This window comes from Lycorma delicatula, chromosome 5 (assembly GCF_047948215.1).
Source record: "Lycorma delicatula isolate Av1 chromosome 5, ASM4794821v1, whole genome shotgun sequence".
Lineage (NCBI taxonomy): Eukaryota > Metazoa > Arthropoda > Insecta > Hemiptera > Fulgoridae > Lycorma > Lycorma delicatula.
This window is the reverse complement of record NC_134459.1, coordinates 174,123,650-174,139,165: the sequence shown is the minus strand read 5'-3', so window position 1 is coordinate 174,139,165 and position 15,516 is coordinate 174,123,650. Positions and strand designations below refer to the sequence as shown.

Genomic DNA, 15,516 nt, shown 5'->3' with positions numbered 1-15,516 from the left:
GGCAGTTCGAAAGGCAGCTAAGACTAATTGATGTGCGCTTCGATTTGGAAGAAATCTGCGGCAGTAAGATCGCTTACAGAGAGTTCAGTAAATATGTCAAAAAGCTACTAGAACTGAAACAAGACTATTGAGTAGGCATCAAGATTGTCCGAGGGCGCGAGGGGTTACGCGGAGAAGATTTTCCGTAAATCAGGGAAGATGTCCGAGGCGCGACTAAAATAGATAAAGTATAGAAAATCCGGTCAGTGAATAAATTAAACTAGAAAATGACTAGGGCACAACGGTAAACATTTTTAATGGAAATTAAATAGAGAATTAAATGAAATACGGTAACAGAAATTGATATTGACTAGGGAAGATAGATAGAAACAAAATTAACGAGGATATAAAGAAATAATGATGTGAAATAAACGAACGATACTAAAATGTCCGATAAAGTAGAAATTAGGTATGTAGAATAGTTAGAGAAATATAGAAAAGAGCAGAACAGGTAGTGTTAGTCCGATAGGTGTAACAAAGACCGCGAAGAAGAACGAAGAAAGAAGCTAATCGACCGAGGCATCGAGAATAGCGGCGAAGAAAGAAGAAAATCGTCGAAGTTTAAAAGAAGGCGAAATCGAGCGCAGCTACCATTGCGCAAAAATATACCCGATGAGGCCAGAGAAGCAGTAGCCGATAGAAATATCAGCCGCGGTTTTGATGAAGGCTGAGGGGGGACATCTCTGCCCAGTGCCAAGTGCAGCGTTGTACAAACAAGGTATGAGGGCTTAAGAGGATTGCTGACAAAAGCCAATGGCTTAGAAGCAGCAGGGGTGGCGGAGCGCCGGATAAGGTCCAAGGTGGGAACCTCTTCTATATCATTTGAGATGATATTTATCTTCCTACTGTGTACGTTGCAATCTATTCAACTAGTGAACAATAAGCGACCCCCACCCACAACCGTTGTGAGACGAGGATGATATGTATGACGTGTAAATGAGGTGTAGTCTTGTATAGACTCAGGCCGATCGCTTCTGAGAAATGTAGTTAATTGAACTCCGACCGCGAAAGTACACCGGTATCCACCGTTCTAGTATTCAAATTCATATAAAAGCAACTAACTTTTATTAGGACTTGAACCTCAGAACCTTAGACTTCGAAATTCAGCCGTTAAACAACTTATTTGCGTCGATGAGTTAACCGGTAAAGCGACCCGGTGGGCTAACATTATTGATATTTTAATGTGTCGGTTTCGATGAATTCTTTTCCACGATTTCATCGACTTTTTCAGTCATCGGCCAACCAGAGCGAAGTGCATAACTGAATCAAAATTTCGGATTGAAAATACGGTACCTCATCATTTCCATAAAGAAAAAAAAATTAACATCCGAGTCGCCTTCTATCCTTTTATGTAATAAAATTTATCGACTTTCTTTTTTATTAACTCATTTTTTATACGTAATATCTTTTAAATAAATGAACGAATGATGATCATAACCTTTTTAAAAATATTCATTGATATATCACCTTTTAAAAACATGCATGTTTTGTCAAATTTGATTAACACAACCAGAGTTATTCGGTCTAAAGCCATCAACCGGAAGAATACGACAAAACATTTTTCTCCCCGACCCAATATTACATATTTATAAGTTGAACCGGATGCAGAAATTTAACCTATTGTAACAATATATAATTAAAAAAAAGATCTATTAAGAATGTAGAATTATAAATACAATGTGTATAATTATAACATTACCTAACATTACGTAATTATAAAAGAAAATTGTAGTAAATTATTCTGTTTTGTAACCGTACATCACTTTGATCATAAACAATTCGCTAAGAAATATATTTATGTAAGAGGAGAAAACAGTACTAAGTATGCAGGTTGAATTCAATATGAAAATAAGCAATTCGTACAAAAAAAGGTAAAAAAACAAAATATCGATAAGAAAAAAGTTACACTAACAAAGAAATAAATAAAATAATATAAGTTTTTGAAGAAATATCTTAAGAGGATTAAATAGAGAAAAATAAGGTAAGAAAAGAGAATGTGTGTGTGTGTGTGTGTGTGTGTGTGTGTGTGTGTGTAGCATTATAAAAAGACGAGTACTAAAAAGAAACAACACTGAAGAAAAATATAGATTTGTTTAACTTGAAAAAAATGAAACATATATATATATATATATATATTATATATATATATATATATATATATATATATATATATACTGGACGGACATCTTTAAAAACAAATCACAACTTCTCCAAGAATAGTATGGCAAAACCAACCAAAATTATTCAACATTCATTCCATTATTCCAACAATAATATTCTTACATTTACGTATGTGTTAAAATAATTTATGATTCATACTAACATCACATTACATAAAACGGGCTGAAATTAAAAAAAAATATATCAAATCATTCTACTTTATTCACGCGGTTTTGCGCGTGAAATATCAAAAAATTGTACTGATTAAATTTAAATTTTAATTCTTATTTAGTAGTATATTTAAATGTAAAATTTCTTAATATCTCATTTTTATAATTAAATGAATGAACCGTTAGCTAAGCTTAAGCTAACTAAAAAATAAAAATAAAAACCGAAATAAAATAATATTAAAACAATTTGAATCGCCATCGAATAACATTTTATATAAAAATAAGCAATATAATTCACACCAAAATTTAGAAAGCTCAGTTGACGCGCAGCATAGGGATGGATTTCAGAACTGGAAACTATCTTCTAGCTACGTAAGTCATGTCGCGGTATCTCCTCTACAAGCAGTGGCAATACGACATCAAACACCATAATAATAACAACAAACATGAAATTTAAAAGGAGGTCTGGTTGAACGAGTTTGAATCAATTTCATACCTAAACGGTTCTGACGATGAGCAAGTACATTTCTTTCGAAACTCTGTAATGTTTTCACATATTTTTTTTTTTTTAATTTCTACAGAAAAAACTTTTGTTAGAGCATATTAAGAGCAGAATCAATTCAAAACTATTGAACAGTAATAGAGCTATATATAGCTGAATAAAAATATTCCGATCTCCCGAAGGACTGTGGCAGGTGGAATAGGCATCCACTGACTTAATGGACCTTGAGCTTTTCACTCTGGATCGACTTATTGGGTTCCTGCGAGGTTACTCATTGACGATTACTCATTAACACATCTATAACGGAAACCGCATCTGCGTACCTACCTGTATATATTCTAACAGGACCAGTACAACGGACCAGGGTAACGGGTTTCTTCCGATTAAGAAGAAAGAAAAGGAAAGGAATAGTGAAAAAATACAGAAGAAACTAAACACGGGATTCTTTTCTCAAATTAACAGATACATTTAATGATTTGTTCTTTGTAATACAGAAAATACAACCAGCAAAAGCTGTTGTTCAACCAGATGGGTTCTCAGACCGGAAGAAAATTTATAGAAATACGTAAAGGCGTGGACAATGAAAATTATTACGATTCAACAATTAAAGAGACGAGTACTGGTTCTGCAGGACAGGAGATATAAATACTGCCGGGGACTAGCAAAGAGAATCAGTATTTCGGCGCAGTCGTGATAATAAGCGATAACTACGAGTGAAGAGTATTCCAGCGTGGACAGTGAGTGAATGCAGGAAGTAGTTCGGTGAAGTACTGGTAAACCGTAGTAAAATTGCCAGCTCATTCATAAAGTGTAGGGTAGTTCTATTGCAAACAGTAAAAGTAATAGGAATGGAATGGAATGCAAAGTTGGCAGGAGTCTATTACTCCCTACTTTATCGCAGAACCTGGACAGAGTCCCTTGCTGCTGGATCATTCTAATCGGGCTTGTTTTTTAAAAGGGTTATTTTTTTTTTTATTCTCGGATCTAATTTTTCAACTTTTGTCTATTATTATTTTAGTGAATTTAAGACGGATTTAATTGCATTCCAATCCGTTGTTAAACCAGCGTCATCGAACCCATTTCATGGGCCGGCCGCGGAAGGCTAGGCTTATAAAGCCTGTCCTCCCGACGTAATTCCCCTTCAGACCGTCCACTGAAGTCCTTTCGGTGCTAACTCTTAATAGGCTAGCAGGAATACGCCACAACGGGGCACTACCTGTAAGGAGGGAGCAATGCGTCCCCTTTTCCGGAGGAGTCACAATTGCTGGGTTATTTTATCTTACTGTAAGTTTTGAAATAGGAGAGGTTGTGTAGAAGCTCTTCATCCGAAAAGTAATAATACTTGCAGAAATTGAATCGTATGATCTTTAGACTTTTCTAATCTTATCATGTTGTTAATGTAATATTAGGTTCTAGCGGTCATTATAACAGTTTTTAGTTAATTGGACTGTATTCTGGATTTTGTAATTTAACTGTCATTAAACAAATCTTGTCCTTTTTATGTGAATTATTATTTTGTATGTTAAGTGTACGTATTGTCTTTAATATTATTATTATTTTTTTTTTATGTGTCTTTAGGTTAATAAATTGTATTTGTAAGAAACTTTTACGTTTGCTAATCTCTCAATATCCTTGTCGAACCGCGAACATGAGACAATATACTCGTATCTTTAAATCTTGCATAGTAATAATAGTGAACAATATATACAACAACCATTTTTTAAACGTAATTCGTTTTTAATTTTTTTAATAACATACGCAAAAATAAATATTTTTTTTCTTTTTTAATGATAAACCCAATTTATATTAATTTTAAATTAATTATTATTTCTTTTTAATTTCAAGTGCATATAACCGAACTTACTATCAATACAACACATAAATATAAATATTTTAAAATATTTTTCTTAATAAAAATTTGTTGTACCCGCAAACCCCAAAAAATAAAATAAAAAAATATTTTGACGTCCCAAAGTATACAGATACTTTACTAAGAATTTATTTTCATCAAATCGTAATTAAAATAACTGAAATTAGAGAACTAAAAATTAAAAGTGTCCCTAACATCATTTTATGTTAATAATAGAATTTCTCTTCTAATTCTTCTCCCACTAAGTTATATCCGACTTGACAGTTAAATACAGCTTGGTGGCTGTGTACCTAATATAACTTTACGATGGAGAAATACATACGCGTAGTCATCTGAACTGCCTTCTCACACGTTCCACGCCAACCAGTTCTCCAAGATGTTAAAAATTTATTAAACTTTTATTTAGTACAACATCCTAATATCAAGGAGTAGATAGAGATAACGATTAATAAGTGGGAAGGAAGGTATGTTATGATGACAATATTCTTTTCGTAATGGCCAAAAGGTGATGAAGAAGAGACGGAACAGTTCAGTCGGGCTTGGCGTTGGTTTTTTAACATATTTATGCATAATAAATAATTTACTGAAAATAAACTATGTACGTAAGACTTGTACTGAAAACTTTCTAATTAACAATAAATAATGGCAAGGAAAAAATACTAAGAAAACGGTCACTTTAAATCTTTAAAACATAAGTAGTGTGGTTAAACGGCAATCTGTTGTCTTTCCATGTGGACTGTAAACAGTCTTTCGAAAAAACCTAAAGAACACAATCCGTTGTTGGATACTATTAATAAAAGAAAAAGGGCCAAAAATAACTTTAAAAAAATTATCACCTATATCTAGAATAGATTTTTATTAATATATTACCTTAATGGAGAAGAAAAGTCAAAAATAATTCTTTCACGTTACCTAGAAAAAAGAAAATACATAACAATTAAAAACAAAATACAGCATTAAAATTCTTATAAATTAAATAACTTATTTATTACATATAATATATATAATATATTAAAAAAATGCTCACGCAGTCTAAAATAGACGCAGTTTCTACATTTGTTTTTCAACTGCAGTTCCCTATGAGGTAGATATTTTTTAGAAACTTACTAAAGAAGATCAAAGAGCATAACCACGTGACTCGTCATCCCTCCCTCTGAGTGTATCGGTAGTTTTGGAGCAGTTTTAAAAAATGCCGTTTCACAAGATCAACGTATATTTATTGTAGAATATTAATCAATCACTTTGTCTTATTCTGCCCGATAGTGCGTAAAACAAATCAATGCTTTTCGTTTAGCATTTATACAGAGCGTTCTATATAAAACGCAACCCATCAATCACTCATCCATGGAATTTCAAAAGTCAAGCTTACTCCCCTACTCGTTACTGAAATGGACTCGTTCAACATCTGTACATCGCGGCGACGCAGTAGAACACTACCGATAGTAACAACAATGCAATCATAACGTTCAGCGTATTGCTAGAAACAAGATGGTGTTTTCGCTAGATGAACGTGTTTTCATTGTCGAGTCGTACTTCAGTACGAAATCAGCGGTTGCAGTGCAAGATTTGTTTCGCCATAAGTACCCGGATAAACCGGCTCATAACAAAACATCAGTATTAAGGTTAATCGCAAAATTTAGAGAGACCGGTTCTGTTAATAACAAGGAACACAAAAGATCTGCGTCGGTGTTGACTACAGATACGGTCACTGAAATCAAAGACCGATTACTCGTCTCGCCAAATAAATCGATCAGACGTTTGTCTGTTGAAATTAATTTGTCTAAATCGACTGTTCATCGGGCAACCAAACGATTACAATTACGACCTTATCGCATTCAAACGGTTGATCAACTTTAGCGCAACAAAGAAAACCGGCTACAATATCGTCGATTTCTGCGTGAGGGAATTAATGTTATAGATTCGTTAGTTTTCACAGATGAAGCACGGTTTCATTTGGACGGCTACGCAAGCAGCCAAAACAGTAGAATTTGGACTGCTGAAAATCCCCACGTTTATCACGAAAAACAATTACACCTGTAGAAGTCGGGCGTGTGGTGCGCGATATCGCGGAAGAAAATAATCGGTCCTTTATTTTTCGAGTACACCATTAATGCAGAACGATATCAGGATATTTTATTTCAGTTCATCGCACTCTTGGAAGAGGAAGACAGATACTGCCGGCTACAACATGACGGTGCGACATCGCACTACGCAGGTTCAACTTCTGATTTCGTCGAGGAATTCTTTGGTAATCGTGTTATCGGTCGAGGCTTGTGGCCGCCAAGATCTCCAGATTTAACTGCGGCGGATTTATTTCTACGGGGTTATCTCAAAGAAAAAGCCTTCAGCAACAAACCACGAACGATTGAAAGTCATTATTGAACGAGCTGTATTAAATATCCAGCCACAAACTTTGAAAAAAGTTGCAAGAAACGCTGTAAAAAGAATTGAAGCTAGTATTCAAGAAGATGGCGGCCACTTCCAACATTTACTCTAAATGTAAGGTAATGGATGGTGTAATAATAAAAATTACATTTACATTTACACATGGCTTTTTATTATTTCAATACCTACCAATATAAGGTTGAGTTCCTTTTATATGGGACACTCTGTATTTAAGAGAGATGTAGCGGACTGTAGAGCGTGGTCAGTATTAAATGACAATCACCACGACATCGATTTTTCACGTTCCCCAAGGAAAGTTATTCAGGTAACATTCTCGACAGATTGTACTTTCGGTTAGGGTTATTAAAAAGGCCACAGAAAACTCCAGTCACGTTTGTTTTGAATTCAAAATGTTGAAGAATGATTAACCTGAAGGTTTCAGTACTGCAAGTACTTCAAACGTTTATAGATATTTATTTTATGGATGGTTTTTATTTTTTCAGATGACGCGTAGTTTCATCTTTCTGGATATATTAACAACCAAAACATACGGAGGTCTGAGAATCCTCACATATATCACGAAAAGCCTTGCAATTCTCACAAAGTTAGCGTTTGGTGAAAGGATTTCGTAAAGATAACGGACCCACTTTTTTCATAGAAATATTATCTGCAGAACGTTATTCATAAATTATTATAAATTCCATAACCTTGTTTGAAACCGAAGACGAAACTTCTGGTTACAACGATGGAAGTTTATGTGAAATTTTCGATGACCGCATAATTTCTAGCGGATTGTGTCCTCCACGGTCCCCGGATCCCTCGCTCTCAAATTTTTATTCACCCGATCATCTGAAAGGTACGGTTTTCAAGAGAAATAAGCGCACTTTGAATGAATGGACAAATCAGCGTAGCAACACAATTAGAAGTTGAACTGAACATGAAGAAACCAGCTGACGTTTGCATCAACACCGAAATGAACATTTATTGACAGATACGCGAAAAAATATTTAAAAATGTAATCTACTAAATTTTCTGTATCGTAAAATTAAATAACTGTTGTCGTTAAATACATCAGAGTGCGCAGTTTTATGAACATTCTTTACGATAATTAAAAAAATGATGCTTATAAAAAAATAAACCGTAAAAAATTACACATCAGACTGTTTTCTAACTTTCCTACAAGAAAAACAAAAATCGACTCGTTACGCTGACTGAAATCAAAAGTAGAAATGAAATTTTTATTTTAACACAAAGAAATTTTATTATTATTGAAACCAATAAATAGATACCACCATTGAAAACCACATTATAGTAGCAATACGGATGTAACATCTAAAATCTAATGGAAGAAAAATCGAATATTGGAAAACCGCTCATTCGTCTGAAGAAAAAAAAGGGGGCGGTACAAATCCTAGTTATATTATTTAAAAGTCTGGGTTGGCGGGTGCCGATTTATATTCAACGGGCAGCGATGCGCACCATCTTGGCCAGATTTGAGTGCCGAACGGACCCCGAACAGAAGAAACCAACCTTACCTTCTCCCCTACTTCCTCGTTCGCCACAGTCATACTATACTATTTCCCAATCCAGTCATCTTCTTTTTTACAACCCCTCTTTGTAACCATCTCCGTTCAGTCTGTAGTAGTAGTTATATTACTAAAACCAGATATTGCGGCTAGACGTAGCCGGTTGCTTTTAAACCATTAAATATTCAACGGACGTTATAGATCTTTGATTTGAAAAAAAATCTTTTTCTAATCCTAATACGAATAAAATGTATACTCAAAAGTCGCGACTTTGTATTAAAACCCGATTAAATCTTTTCGGTTTATCAAAAGGTTAAAACTAATTTACGTCTATAAATGAGTATTATTAAAAACAATAGAAATTTGTGTTTACGATTATAATTTTTTCGAAGTGTTACTGTACTTCGAATACATAATTTATTTATCTATTTTTTTTTTTTGCTTGATTATTTCACCGCAAAGCTTAAAGCTTGTACGTGAGAATATTAAAATGGAATTTTGTAGCGTATGAATATGCCATGAAAGGCCGAGGCGTTACCACTCCGACACGGATATCGGCATTATAGATTACATAATAATAATAATAAAATAATATTAGATTTTATATTATAATATAATATGTAATATTACAATACAATATTAAATCGAAGCGTGTAAAAACAAAATATTTTACTAATAATAAATTATTTTTACTAATTTAAAAAAAATAACTAGGGGCTGGACCTCCTGGCCGCTTCGCAGCCCCCGTGTTGGTCATCAACTTCGTGTTTTCAGCAGTTTTCTTACCGTTTTATAATATAGGGAGGATTATAAAATAATTCATTATTCAGAAGGCGTTAATCAAAATACCTAAGTACACGTTCAAAGAGATGCAGAAAATTCAGGTTTTTTTTTAAAGTTTTTAATTAGCATTATTAAAAATTCATTGACAAATTAATATTGGTTCGGTAAAAAAAAAATTATTGTATTTTGAAATAAACTGGTGAGAAGATACTTTAAAATATTTAAATAATTTATTAAATTAATAATGGCAACGCAAACATCAAAAATATTATGCATTACCACAAGTCAAAGTATTTCGTTGATTATACAACATAGATTTGATTCTAGTACTAGAGTGATATATGATTTTTCTGTTTTGTTTTGAAAAATGTAATTATTCGTTTTAGCAAATATTGTACATTCACAGATTCACACGCAATGGAAATAATAAAAGAACAATATAAGAAGAGAGAAACCACTCGAAAATTTTTGCAAAATAATGTCCTTTACGATTGCTTATATGGAAGTGAAGCAATAACACCTCAAAACAAAACAAAAAATACAAACTTTATTGCCCCCAATGTATTCTTTTTCGGTCATTTGCATTACTATTATGCATAGGAAAAAGTAAAAAAAAATATGCAATAAATAAAAAGTTAACTTTTTCGATTTTTTTTTAAGGGAGAATTTGTGACAAAAGTATTTAAAATGGTAAGATAATCATATAAGCATACAAGCTGTACTAAAATTAATATGAGGGTTGTTCGCAAAATGTTAAGAAATTTAATCCAAAATCTACCTACTCCCTGAAAATATTGACCCCAAAATTGTATCAACCAATTTCGCCTTATTCATAAGTCACTATACAAAATCGAATAAAAATCGGTTTATCCAGTGAAAACTTATTAAACGTCAAACATGCCTACACCCATACGTACGAATATTATCCCCACTTATTTTTGTCTTTTTGGGGTCCCTGGGTCACGGTACGTTGGGGTCCCTGGGTCACGGTACAGTCAAAAAACACATACCCCATTTTTGACTGATTACCATACTTTCCGTCGTGCAGCAGCTATAAAGCTAGAATGTTAGGAAAATAAAAATAAGTATTCAAATACAAAACCCTATCAAAATAATACGTATTTTCTTGTAATAAAAACTAGATACATTATTAAATGACTTTAAATTCAAAACTGTTACGTTTCCAAAGAAATCATATAACGTATGTTTACACAAAACTACATTGAAAATGGATGAAAATTTAGCCATCAGTTTAATAATAATATGAATACACACATCCAATTGAATTTTAAATTCAGTAAATATTTTTACGATTTACAATGAAAATACTAGACTTATGTTAAGGTATACAAATTTTTATTTTTTATATTCTTAACTGAAAGGAAGATATAATGTTAAAAACAGATAATTGAAAAAAAATTATGAAATCAAATTTTTCCAAAAAAAGATGTTGGGGCGTGACGTCATTGCGTGGGATGAACAAAAAAGCAGTCACGAACGCAACGAATTCTCTTTATCCTTATTGTTTTGTTTTTCTAAGACTATAAACAAAAAAAAAAAAAAAAAAAAGTAATTAGTGAAAAATTATTTCTACATTAACTAATATTGCTACAATCGAGTTAAAAGATATGAAAAGTTTCATTTAGCGATAACATAATTACGGTTAAATATTATTTAAGAAATAATAAGTGAAAACAATACCCTATTCTAATCTAGAAATTAAAATACTTAATTGAAGGCAAATGACTAAAACTAATAAATCACTGCCAAATTATTACTTAAAATTTGGTAAACTAACATACATTAGAACAAAAACCAAAACGAATTAAACAAAAATTATCTAAAGATAAAATATTTTTTCATACCATTAAAATAATTATTTCTTAGAATATATATAATTAAAAATCTACAAAAAAACTTAACATAAAATAAAACAGAATTAACTAACTGACAACAGAGTCGTTATACTTTTCTGGCACTGGTTATTTATATCTGTATAGCAAAAAATTAATGAAACATGGAAATCCAAAAAATTAAAAATCAGTATTTCTTTTACTGTTTTCTCCACCCCCCCTAAAATCACCTCCGAATATTTTTTTTTTATTTGTCTACGTTTACTATTTAAATGAAAGAAAATTTTTAAATATCCATTGAAAAAATGTACAACCAATAACATGTTGCCAACGATTTCTTTTCTGGGGATGGGCATATTATGATGAAATTTAATTGTAAAATTATTAATTAAAGTTTAAATAAACTAAAAAAAGTTTTAAAAAATCCGATATTTTTAAACTTTGATCGGCTCTCCCACCACCCATATTGTCCCCAAAGTAATTTTTTGGGACCACTTGAACTACTACTATGCTTAGGAAGAAGTAAAAAAATCGGTTTAAAAGTAAGCAATATCTTTTTTCAATTTCTAGGGAGGGGAAAAAGGTATTTTAAAATGATAAGATAATCATGAACGCATGCATTCAGCTTAATACAAAGTGAACTTACGTTAGCGAAATTCTGAGAAAATTGACCCCAAGTTTCTCAGGATTTCTAGCCCACCACCTGAAGTTATCGACCTAATTTTTTACTAACACCTTGTCTCTGTGACAAATTTCATCAAAATCGGGTTTATCCAGTCAAAAATTATTAAACATCAAACACGCAAACACACGAATGTAATGTCGGTGTAATGTCCGTACGTACGTACGTTATGATATTTTATATATTATATATCGTATATTTTTAAATTTTCTGAAGGATTATTTATTTATTTTGTTGAAAATTTTAAGTAAATTTAATACCGAATTTTATTAAAATATCTCAATTCGTTCCTAAGAAATAGTGTTTAATGAAAAACAAAAAAATGGTGGACAGACAGATAGTTTAGAAAATAAGAATTAGTGAAAAGAATTTTAAAAAATTTTCAAATTACGAGAAACAGTCCACATACAAAAAGTAACATCGAGCAGAATTCTGTGTAAACAAGGAAAGAAGAGATTTTGAACAATTAGTGCAATAACAAATTTATAATACATTTTTATTATTTATTTTTTATAATTAATTTTTTTATAAATATTTTCCAAATAATGAAACGATTATGTTTTTTGTTTGAAATGATAATACACCATTTTATTCTGCCATCTTTCAGACGGTTTTGTTTTTTTAATAAAGTCAAATTTTTCTTCACGTTCAGCTACGTTACTAATACAGAATATTTATTTAAACTATTTCTCAGAATTAATTTCTTTATAAATTTTGTTGTTCAACTTTGTATATTAATAACTTAACAACTTAATATGTAACAAACCCATAAATTTATGCTTTGCGACAGCAATTTTTTGTTTTACAATAATTTTCTAAAAAATTAAGTTTTCAATTTTTCAGATGAAAAAATTATTTAACCATAAAATTTACTATTTAATTTAAATGTCAAGTATTTCAGTACCGCTTCATTTTAGACTTAGAACAGAAATTAGGGTGAAAGTTTTCCCAAGTTATAATTTGAAAACGAAGCGATTGCTAACTCATGTTTATGTGAATTTTTTACTTTGATTTCACTAATAGAGTGAAGTTGTTTGGTTTTTTCACGAGATATTCTGTATATAGAAACAACGTAACCAAATTATAAAACGAAACCTTTAAAACAGTTTAAATTATTACAAAATAATGTTTAATTTTATTAACATGAATTCATTTCAATTTAAATTTTATTCGCCAGGATCACACAATTATTTATAGGTATAAGTAAAACAATAAAATAAGTTGGAAATACTTGTATTTTGTTCTTTTTTTTTTTGTTGAGGATGTGGTTAATAATTGCAAGAAAGTTTAAATATGCTTTTAAATGAATATAAAAATAGTTTTACCAATTATTTACGAAACTAAAAAAAAAAAATTATGATATAAACGTTCTTACCATAAACAACAATTGAAATAAAAATTAAAAATTAAAAAAAGGATATACAGTACCCAATTTATTACATCATATAAAATAAACTTTGCATTTTCAATTAAGAAAAAACTATACCGCTGAACGAACCTGCACAATTTTAACGGATATAACACACAAAGTTAATGTTGCACATATGCTTATCAAGTTTAAAAGCAAACTGTTGTAACTGTTTAAAAAACATCAAAGAACGACGTATTTTATCAGTGCAAACCACTTAAATGATAAAATTGAAAAAAAAATCATTTCCGGGTATACAATCTGCGTTGAGATAAGTTTTCTTTCGTCAATAATATTCAATAATAGATTGACAGTTCTCTACCAGCCAGATTGAAAATTATTGTATAATAGGAACAATTTGCTTCGTTCATAAAATTATTAATATTGCCAGTTTAAATAAAACCTTTTCTAACCCGGTTTGTTTTACCAATCCCCGTTAAAATAAAGCTACCTTAATAAGAATAAAAATTCAAAAATATCGGACTGAAATAATTTTTTTTTAATAATCGATTAATATATTAAACAAACAAGAATGAAAGTTTCGCTAAAAATCGGAAAATTTACATCGGGTTCATGTGAATTGTTTGGGTAGAAATACACGAGAGAAATTTTAAATTAATTAATTAGATTAAAATAAACGTGGAAAATATAACAGCGGAATAATTATATGCGGCTCGAATAATTTTACTAATAATTTTGATTAACGGGTACAATCAACCGTAAAAGAAGCTGGCAACGTATTTTTATAATTACCAAAATAAGATGTAAGCATTAAAATTCCCAAATTAAGAATAAAAAAATGTTTTTATTTCAAAGCCTTCCTTATATTCTGTGGAGAAAATTTAAGAAAACTTTATAAAGAAGTGATCCTTAACATAAAAAAAATTAAAGATAATTGTTTACAAATATTGAAAGAAAAAGCATAACTTTTGAAAAAAATTGCTTCTCATTTCCGGTCCAGAATATAATATAGGCACTAAAGCTTGTTTATACATAATATCCCTTTAATTGGTGAAGAAAAATATTTAAATAAAATAGAGGTGGGAAATAAATTTTAAGGAAAAATTTTCCACAAATATTTACATATAGGTTAAACTAAACAAATTTTCTTAAGTAAAGTTTTTCTAAATGTAGCATCCACTCCAATAAAGGCTAAATCAACAGCGTAAAATATTCTGTGTTAAGGTCCCAGGATTATAATTTTTGAAAATTGTACACGTTTTTCATAGCCTATACATGATGTATAAAGTAAAAAAAAAAAATGTAAATTTTAAAACCAAAGAGAAAAAGAAAAATACATATACATTTCAATTTTAAGAGGTGCGAGGGGTTGATTTTTGAAAAATGTTCTCGGATTATTTATATATAAATTACAGTAACCAATTACTTTTAAAGTTTTTTCTAAAATAATATAAAGAAAATATTTAAAATATTCAGCTTAAAAGAAGCCTATCGATTAGCAGTTTATATTAAATACATTTTTTTTTAAATACATAGATCGGTGTGAAAATGGGTAAAATAACGTGGAAAATGTAGGTACGACTGGAGCTGAAGTGAGGAGGACTGTTCATTACCTGCATATTTGAGTACTGGCAGTTTGTGTCGTCGTTAGCTCTTGAACAAGGGTGCGTAATCGTGTGTTGTTGTTTGATAAAATACGGTTAACCGCTGAAGAACGTGTATTCGTAATAGAAACTGGTATAGAGCCATGAAACCTCATGTTGTGTGTCGGCGAAAGTCGAAGGAAAAATTCCAAAAGTAAGCACCAGCGAAAAGTGTTATTCAGAAGTCAGTTAAAAACTTTCGTAAAGCAGATTCGGTGTTAAAACCAGAAATGTACACTACACAAGTCAGTTTTAACAACGCAGGTTATACAGGGCATGAAAGCGGCGGTAGAAAGATCTCCTTGCAAATCTTTGCGGAGACTTAGCCGGGAAAAGAACATTTCATTAGGTTCAGCCCGCGCTGCAACAAGGAGAATACTTAAATCTTATCCGTATCGAATTAGGTTTCCCACGAGTTAAGATTGCTTATTATATTGTAAAGGTTCACTACTATCAACGGTTCAAGAACCTCTTTAGAGAAAACATTGGCGTTTTAGATCCACGTATTTTTCACAGATGAAACGTGGTTTCACC

The 15,516-nt window shown here is 31.2% G+C and overlaps 1 protein-coding gene across 2 annotated transcripts in view; it reads right to left on the bottom strand.

The window, feature by feature from the left end:
• The window catches only part of pxb (putative Hedgehog signaling attenuator pxb), a 295,964-nt gene extending 282,437 nt beyond the window's left edge, over positions 1–13,527 (bottom strand). The window contains exons 1-2 of one of the 2 annotated variants that reach the window (XM_075367538.1): positions 13,399–13,527; positions 5,612–5,653 (exon numbers count right to left, since the gene is read on the bottom strand). The gene's annotated coding sequence lies outside the window, so the exon portion shown is untranslated. The remainder of the gene's footprint in view (positions 1–5,611; positions 5,654–13,398) is intronic. The other variant, XM_075367541.1, reaches the window with a different exon arrangement.
• Between the last annotated feature and the right edge of the window lie 1,989 nt (positions 13,528–15,516).